Here is a 9,985-nt window from a genome sequence, read left to right on the forward strand (position 1 = left end):
AAAAAAAAAAAAAAAAGACATTAAAAGTCAACTGGGAAATCAAGCAATCAGCAGGTTGTTAATTATTATATCTCTATTAAAGTTTTGCTACATGTTTAATTGCATTTATATATATGCAAAATAACTTGGGAGGGGAAAGTACAGCATAATGGACACATAGAAGCTATAGAAACAGAGTTCTTACATAGTGGGAGATGGGGGAAAGGAAAAGGTGTCATAACCCAGACAGCACTTTCAGCCTATCTGGCATCATAATTTACCACAAAGAAATGGATTTCATCTTAGAGATCTGTTTGCCACCTTTGGCCATACTACACAGGAAAATGGGTCAAAAGAAAACAAAACGTACATTAATAGGAGTGGGCCAACCTTAACCACAAGGTTGCATAAAAGCTGCTGCAGGTTCAGTAGAGTGGTAGAGTTTAGCAGCCCTATAGAGCTTAGGGAAAGCGGAGAGTTAACCACGCTTCCAGCAGAAGTTTCAGTTGTTGAAAGGCCCTCTAAAAGTAGTTCCCAAAGCTGACAATCCTAAAAAATTCTCAAAGATATGCTGGACACATTACTCTCTGCCATAGACAGAATGAGTGAATGGGAATTCAAGGGCACCGAACTGCTCTGTCCAAACTGTAGTGTTTATTTCTGAAAGAAGTTAGTATTTTTAATACAGTGACTCCTGAAGTCCTAACAGACTTTCATGCTAGGTGCAGCACAAACATAAAGCAACAGGGATAGTCCTTTTTTAAAAATATTAGAGACAAAGCAGAAGAAAACAGATGCAGCCAGATGGATGAGGAAGGACAGGAAAATAAGACAAAGAGCTCATTATGTCCATGGTTAGCAGTGACACTTGCTACCTGCATTGTCCTGTGCCCAAAACAGAGAACAGTCTTGAAGACAGGAGGATAATGATGGGTTTTGATGTCTCAACTGCAAGGGCCAGTATAAGAGAAAGCACAGTTTACTTAAAAGTCAGTGTGTTAGAAAATGAAGTCTGGCTATAGTTGTTGTTTTGGAGCAGGAATCAAGGCATAATGAGTGCAAGGGAATGATCATGAAGGGCCTCAAATTCCTCACTGGTGTTTTGTGTGGGAGATCACAAAGACAGCTGATTCTGGTTCAAGGCAAATATAACAGCCTTTAGTGACTGGCTGAGAACTTGCATTTGAAACAAGGTGTTACATCCCTGATCAAGCTTTTTTTATAAGGGCTATTTCAGACTACAAATGGAATAGACAGATACCGCACATTTCTATATTTGACTAGGAGTCTAAGGAGATTAAAGCTGGAAAAGCACAAAAAAGTAAGGTTACACAAAAGGAACATTGTATTGTAGGGGAAAGTATTTTTCCTTGAAGGCTTTCATGTAATCAGCCCCCAAATAACAGAGCATATATCCTCTAGATTATTTTATGTGGATTTTCAGCATGCCTAACAAGGAACGATGGTAGGTACAGAGTGTTCAGGAATTTAACTGTAACTCACGCACTAGCTTAATTTTCTGTATGTAACTTCTAAGAGCACTGTATAAGTTAGTTGTCATCCCAAAGGGATGCAAAAGCAAGTGCATTGTAGGAAGTTGTACTTTCCTAATTTGCTATTCAGGATCACAGCGTGGGTGGGTGAGAGGTGAAAGTATTCTGTGGATATATAAGACTCCCATGAACTCCATTCAACCAGGGGTTCAACCAATACAGTTTCTGCTATCAGAGGCAGTTAAACCTATTTACTTTAGGAGGTAGTTTGATCCATTAACTTGAAACCACACAGCACACACTTGAAAATAATTTCCAGGGTGGGTACAAACAAACGGTGAACTTGGATGCACTGATTTCTTACAGCCTTTCCCACAGAGGAAGTATCCCCATTTTTCTGTCAGTGCATGAGATTTGAAAAGAGCTGTTCCATGGCTACCTATTGCCAAGGGTGTCAGTGCAACGCATTCATAATACCCAGTTTATGCCACAGACACTCATCATGTCATGAAGGCCAAAAACACAAAAGGGATGATCTATGATCCATCATAGATCCTGAGTACTGTCAGAGAATAAGGAGTTTTGCACTGAAGATAGAAAGCTCCCACCCTGAAAGGGAAAATCCAAGTCATTCATTTTCTCTGCCTCCTTCCCATATTTTTTCTCCTCAAGTTTCTCCAAATGGATATGACACACTATTACATTAATCAGGTATAAAAGAGTAGAATCATGAGGCTGGTAGGTCCTGATGTGCAAATAAATGCTGGAGACTTGGCTGGAGCATGCCACAAACTCCTGACCACCTGTGCAGCCTTCACAGAAAAGAGGCTTGAGAACAGACTGTATGCACTGGGTCTCACCCAGGCATAGAAGTAGACAAGTGGCTGGGTGTGCTCTTAGTTCCAGAAACATCAGCACAAGAAGTACTGTATCACCTTCATTACACTCCCAAAGGCACAGCTGTCTCAGGATAGACCATGAATAATATTTTATTGATCTGCTTGGAAGCAAATCTAACAATTACAGGCAATTGTTTCTGCTAGCTACATCCTCGATTACCTCAAATCTAGAGGTAATTAGCAAAACAAGAATTTGAGTTTTATTGGCTCCTCAAACAGGGTGTTACAGCTTCAAGGAGTAGCTTGGAAAATTGATCTACTTGAAACGAGGAATTGACACTGTACTATCATTGTGTGTGGCCTGTGTGGGTAGAGCTCTCAGCATGCCTTCTTCGGTGTCATTGTGTGGGGAATGTTTTAACAATTCGTGTCCATAAAGAACAATTTTGTTTGAATCCTGTCTGCCTCTGGGCCCTGCACTGGCAATTCAATTCTTGAACCACAGCTGCAGTGTGTCCCAGTCTCCCCCTCATTCTAGTCAATTTATCACTCCTTAAATTTATGAACCTGTTTGCTTTTGTTATTCCGGACTTCTATTTCTAACACTGCTATAGATGTGTCTGTGAATGGCTGGGGAAGAATGTTTTAATTACAGAATCACAGAATCACAGAATCACAGAATTTTCTAGGTTGGAAGAGACCTCAAGGTCATCGAGTCCAACCTCCAACCTAACGCTAACAGCCCTCCACTAAACCATATCCCTAAGCTCTACATCTAAGCATCTTTTGAAGACTTCCAGGGATGGTGACTCCACCACTTCCCTGGGCAGCCTGTTCCAATGCCTCACAACCCTTTCTGTAAAGAAGTTCTTCCTAACATCTAACCTAAAACTCCCCTGGCTCAACTTAAGCCCATTCCCCCTCGTCCTGTCACCAGGCACATGGGAGAACAGGCCAACCCCCACCTCTCTACAGCCTCCTTTAAGGTATCTGTAAAGAGCAATAAGGTCACCCCTGAGCCTCCTCTTCTCCAGGCTGAACAAGCCCAGCTCCCTCAGCCGCTCCTCGTAGGACTTGTTCTCCAGGCCCCTCACCAGCTTCGTCGCCCTTCTCTGCACCCGCTCAAGCACCTCGATGTCCTTCTTGTAGCGAGGGGCCCAAAACTGAACACAGTACTCGAGGTGCGGCCTCACCAGAGCTGAGTACAGGGGGACGATCACCTCCCTAGCCCTGCTGGTCACGCTGTTCCTAATACAAGCCAGGATGCCGTTGGCCTTCTTGGCCACCTGAGCACACTGCTGGCTCATATTCAGCCGACTGTCCACCATCACTCCCAGGTCCTTCTCTGCCTGGCAGCTTTCCAACCATTCCTCTCCCAGCCTGTAGGTCTGCTTGGGGTTATTGCGCCCCAGGTGCAGGACCCGGCACTTGGCCTTGTTAAACTTCATGCAGTTGACCTCAGCCCATCGGTCCAGCCTATCCAGATCCTCCTGCAGAGCTCGTGAAGCTGTTTGTGTTTGATGTCTGGGAGTTTCAGAACAACTGATAACAACTAGTGACTATTATGGGATACTATGCAGATCTTTGGTATCTGGTTAGGGGGGCCGAGAGATAAAGAGGAAGGAGAAAGAAGCTTGAAGGACGGCTGGGAGACAAGACTTGAAGAGAATGTTCTATAAACTTGGTATGGTGCCAAGTAAGTACAAAGGGGGAGAGGAAGACTACGAGCCTTCAGCATGAAAGACCCCTAGAGACCCCCAGAAGAGACCCCCGGAGGAGACTGCGCATGCTCCAGTAGGAGGGACTGGACCCTGGAAGCTAATTATAATAATCTATTTTTTTAGAAGTAGTAATGAATATGTATTCGTCTAGGAGCATAAAAATCAGCTGCTTGATGTAACTGGTGTGCGTCCTGGTGGAGCGGAGACTCCCAGTGCACCCAGCACTGTTTGCTTACCTCTATTCCTTTATATTCTTTTAATAAATCCTATTTTTTTATTTAATCCTAATTTGAATCCTGAGCCATTTATAACAATTGTTTGCAACAATACCACCATTAATAGTGAAGTTTCACGTACAGAAATCCAAATACATTGGACTGCCAAGGAAGTTTGTACTACTACTATTATTACTACTACTACTACCTGTTTTTAGAATGTGGTAAGCTGACATACAACCAAATTAACTCACTTCCCTATTATTACCAAGAACAAAGCAGCAGCAAGATTAGAATCAACATCTCATTTGTACCAGTCTAGCACCACAGCAGCCACAGCCCAGCCCTGATATTATCTTCTCCACTGGTCTCTAGCATTGCTGCCAAGCAGATAATGGCCACACTGCATTTTCATTCACTCTATAATTCCAGTCAGTATTATCAATCAGGGCCTCAGGAACATTGCATGGAGATTTCCTCATCATTACAGAACTTTTTTTTTTTTTTTTTAATGGCACAATAGTTATCTCTGGACTCGGGGAGCATTCTTCACTGGAGTGTATGCATAGCTACACATCAGTATTTTCCACACACTGTTCGCTCAATTGGATCATCTGTTTATTTAATATCCCATCTGTCAGACCTGACTAATTTATACAAAAGTCTAGACAAAGAAACGGTGCTTATGAAAGAGCATGTACATTAAAATGGGCTTTTAAATGTTCATATAAGAAATTAAGAGAATGAAGATTTGGGTACAAAACCTTTTTTCTGAAGCACAGGCATACACATACAAAGTGCACATAAATTGAACTAACAATTCTGATTTTTCCAGGAGCAGCCTGGTATCTTGTTGGCCTCGGAAGGCACTTCAAGAAGGTAGTCTCCTCTGCCTGTGGAAACCCACACTGATTTCATTCAAGTTTCATGCAGACAGAGCTTTTTCCCTACAGAAGAGGCTGAGGCCAATGCCTAGATCTCTCTTTTCAAGCCAAGTTCAGTACTTGCCATGCACGCTTCCTGCAAAGAAATTGGCCAAAGTTCAAGTGTCCAACACTATTGATATTCCAGTCCTGGACTTTCCTTGAGGTAAGCTTGTGAATCATACTAAAATGTTGATGGTAACATAACTTAGACTGGGATGAGACTAGGTACTTTTTCAGACATGTGAATAGATTTAAATACATACATGCTGAATGCAACTAAAAAGGTTACTACAGTATGCTTCTGAAAATTACAGAGCTTCTATCAAAAAAAAAAAAAAAAAAAAAAAAGCCAAACACTACTCACAGCATCACAGCTTTTGGCTATGGGAGCTCAGAAAATACTCTAATAATTACTGTAGTAATGTCTTAGCTTTCATTATGTCTGGCCTTAACACATGCATGGTTGTCAGTAGGAAATGAAAGGCAGTAGGGCAAGCAGAACCATACAGACTAAATAAATATTCCACACAGAACTGAATTCTGCCTCGGTAGACAGAAACTCAGCTGTTTAACATATGAAATGTTAAGCATGTTTCTATTGGTGAGGTGATGCCAGTATTTTTTGAGGTCCTGCTGAACTTTCACCTTAGCCCCATATTTTCAGGATAGTTGTTCTATGGAGAGGGTTTAGACACATTCTTCCTTTGTTCTGTTATTCAAACAAATCACATTTTGCTTAAATATAGTTAAGGACAGAGATGCTACTTGGCAAATACAAAGCTCTTCAGAAAGCAAACAATATACTGACACCAGCACACCTTTGGTCCATAGATAAGTCAGTCTTGGCAGAGATGACTACAGAGAACCAAGGTAGACAAAACAACAGCAAATAAACCCACAAAGCTATGCTTCCCTTCACTTCAGTGGCAATAGTTTGTCAAAGGGGTCTCCAGACTTGTGGACTGGGAGTATTTGTGCTGAATAAATGTTTGCTGTTAAGCCTCCTGGCTCCAATGATATGGAAGTATGCACACATTTTTAATTTATATCAACAGAACATGCATGACAGCTTAGCTGTCCCTGAGTGAAGGAGGAGGAAGGCTAATACATTAGCTGCGCTTCAATGGCTCAGTAGAATAGGTCAGAAAAATGAAAAAACTGAACATCAACTGTAAGAGCAACTGCAGCTATAAGGAGAGCATAGAGCCTTTCAGAGGCACTGTCATGGCATTTCCAAAATGAAAATTCCTCAACATTGCAATTCTAGGGAAAATGAGAACTGCTGTATCTACACCCCACCCTCGTCATTCCTCACACACTAGATATTCACTCAGCCTTTAGCTCACTGACACATTCATTGATCCAGACTCGGTATATACCTTGACTAGACAAAGCATTTTCTTCCCTTACATTGCAGTAAATATCACAGACAATTGATTGAAAAGATTCTTTCCATTTCTTTTATCTTGTTATGAAATAGACCTAATAGCATGTAGGTACGTCATACTTATTTTTGCCATGTCAGGGATCTACTTGCCTCAAAATAAGTTTTAATGACTTGGCGAGTGGCTATTTTATGACAAGCTGTCTTTAGCTTGGTGCAGACGTTATGATGAAGCAAAGCACCTCCAATCATCTGCTCTCTAAAGTCAATCTTGTCCTACTTTTGCATCCTCTCCATGCTTGAGGTGTAGGTAAATTAATTTATGGAGCATAGATTGAACTTCTCAAATAGGAGCAAGAGCGATTATGTACTTATTCATTTTTGAAAAGCTGTAATAACTTGTTCCAGTTCAGGAAAAAAAAAAAAAAAAAAAAAAAGGTGAAGGCATTAAGACATAATTAAGATAGGTAGGCACGGGACATACTTGCTGACTAATGTCCTTTTGCTTTCACTTTTTTTTTTTTTTTTTTTTTTAATCCTTTAGGCACAAAATAGAAGCTGAAACTTTTGAGCAAATAGTTAACTCATTTCCCGATCAAAGCACAGTTACCTACAATTTTGAAGTTATCATTCTTCAGTTAAATGCAGGGAATAGCTATGTAGCATTAATGTTCCAATTAGTTGGCTAAAAAAAAAAAAAAAAAAAAAAAAGCACAAATGAAAAAGACTGTTTACATCAACACAGAACAATTAACCCCAAATATTTGTTCCAACTCTTAAGCTTTCATTATTGTTTTCCTTTAAGAAACAACTTATTTTGGCAATTTAGCAAATAGTTTCAGAGTAAGAAATTGAAACATTTGATTTGAGCTAAAGAAGGATATCTGAACTCCTACAGAAATATTTTTTTCTATTTGAAAACTGCAGTATCCATGTTTTTGTGAATAGGTTTATACCCCTCTCAGTTTATTTTTAGCAGGTAAGCGTGTGCACATGCACAAACATGTTTGTTAGCTGCCCGATTCTGAGAGAGACTAAGGACAAATCTCTAATAAACGGAAAGCTATAAATGGCTTTCCAAAAACTTCATATTAATAGCCTGCCATTTGAAGAAGTGTCATAGATGTCCTGTGAAAAAGACTTATGAGATTTATGTTAGTGTAATAAAATACAATATAAGATATAATAATTTGATTATAACATTGAATTTTTACATACCTGTAAGGTTTATTTTTTATTTTATTTTTAAGTTCCATTAGACTTGAAAATTCCACTAAAAATTACCTATATTCATGTTCAAAATCAATCAGTAGAACAGCGTAGACAAAATATTCCGGAATCAGCAGGTTAACCATATGTGTACAACCACAGTACAATCAAAACGAAGTCTGTGTACTACTCTCAGGTGAAATCTCATCAGAAACATTCACAAGTGCTTACAGATAGTCAGCATTTGGAAGTTGAGAGACATTCTAAAATACAATCAAATTTAAAGTGTAGATTGATAATAAATATTAATTAATCTGCTTTACCCATGGTACTTTTGAACTATATGTTCTTAACTACATTTTCTAGGAAAATACAGCATCAAGGCAAGAAACCCCAGCTCAGCTAATGAAAAGGTAATCTGTTGTCTTGAGTGAACTTAAGGTTTTCTTTTTGGTATGTAAATAGTAAAATAGCAAGTGTGCTCTTTTCTGCTTACTGAAATTCATTTTTCCACCTACATGATACAAAAGACCATCTAACCATCAGTAGCCTTCATTTATAAAGCCCACATAACAGGCACCCTGTGCTCATCTGACTTAGTTCATCAGCATTGCCACCTTTTTATTAAAAAAAAAAAAAAAAAAAAAAAAGTTGTTTTTTAAACCCATGAACTCTGATCATTGAATTGCAGACTAGTTTGGAAACAATAAGTGCCAGAAGAGATGGTGTGTTTTGCTAGTTGACAGATGAAGAGCACTGGTGCCAACAGGCTGCCTGACATGCTGTTTCTTGCAGCAGCAAGTGACAAGAACCTGTATCAGTCTGCTGCTCTATCTGCTAGATCTAGAAACTGGAAAACTGGTCAGGCAGTAGAAACAACTGGCTGAGATCCGGCATCCCTTCCACACAGCCCTGTAATGTGCTATGTCAGTTGGAGAATAATTTTCCTCCACTTATCTTTGTGCTACTTTGTTTTACATGTGCACTTTCAGGTACTCTAGCACATGTAGGTAATTGGTAAGAGGTTGAAATTCATCTATACAGGAAAGTAACTACTTACTTCCATGAACTCCTGCATAATCTGCAAAATAGTTCTCCCCCAGCGGGAGCTAAAGCAAAAAAGGGAGAAGGATGCTTGGCTAGGTTTCTCTGAGGATGCTCAGCAAAAGTGGTCTGAGTTAAGAGCTGTGCTCCTCCTCATAATTTGAATTTTGCACACTTGACCAAAGACAACTAAATTAGATTATAGTGGGTCAGGAATCAGAACAAGACAGCTTTTTTGCTTAAGGACATTGTGAATCAGAGCAGCATGCTGAGGAAAAGCTGTTAAGAATTCTGAACATTGCTGTTCCTTGTGTGGATTTTTTTTTCTGCTGTTTTATTCGGTCTCAAAGCTAATCAAGGGAAGTTGTCTGAAATGAGGTATAAACTATGTTGCACAGGCTTATCAGCACTGTTTTGAACTACACCAGCAAAAGAGAGTTTAGCCAAAATAGCGAAAATACTTGGGGACCCGAAATAATACCTGTATCTCCCAGGATGTCCCAGATTTCTTCATTATTTTATTTATACAAAAGCTTGTGGGAATTTGGAAAAACAGGGAACGTTTTCTGCAGAGTTTTACATTTCCGAGCCTTTACCAGGCCCCCAAAGTATACATGGAAAGTGAGCAATGTTTTCCTGAAGATTATTTCCATCTAATAACACATGACAGATACACTTTAATCATCCTCCATTTCTCACATATTACACTCGAAGTATTTATTTGCTGACATCTCAAGCAGGACTGTCCATCAGGTTAGATTTACTATGGGGCAAGACAAAGGTATAAGAAGTTAAGAAAAATGACTAGAAGGAGAGGGGGGGTACCTAAACTTAAAAGTGGTGGACCAGCAAACCAGAAATTTGTACCTGAGGCTGCTTTAACAATTGGGTCTCTTACCTCTCAGTCTAGTATCCTCTGCAGAAGACCACCTCATCTCATGAGTACTTGAGTCTTTTCCAACCCCACATTTGTTATTTGCAAGGCTTTCTGAGGCTAGTAAATTTAACATAATCTCTATTGATTCTCCTAGTTAATCATCATCTAAGAGAACGTGTTGGTCCAAGGTTATTTCTCAACACACCCAAAGCAGCAATTACCAGAGCAATAAAACACATCCTCCTGTGCCTAAGTGTTTTATTGATAAGCACAGCAACTTACCTAGACAATTAAAAGT

Source organism: Aythya ferina (genome assembly GCF_964211825.1).
Source record: "Aythya ferina genome assembly, chromosome: 14".
Lineage (NCBI taxonomy): Eukaryota > Metazoa > Chordata > Aves > Anseriformes > Anatidae > Aythya > Aythya ferina.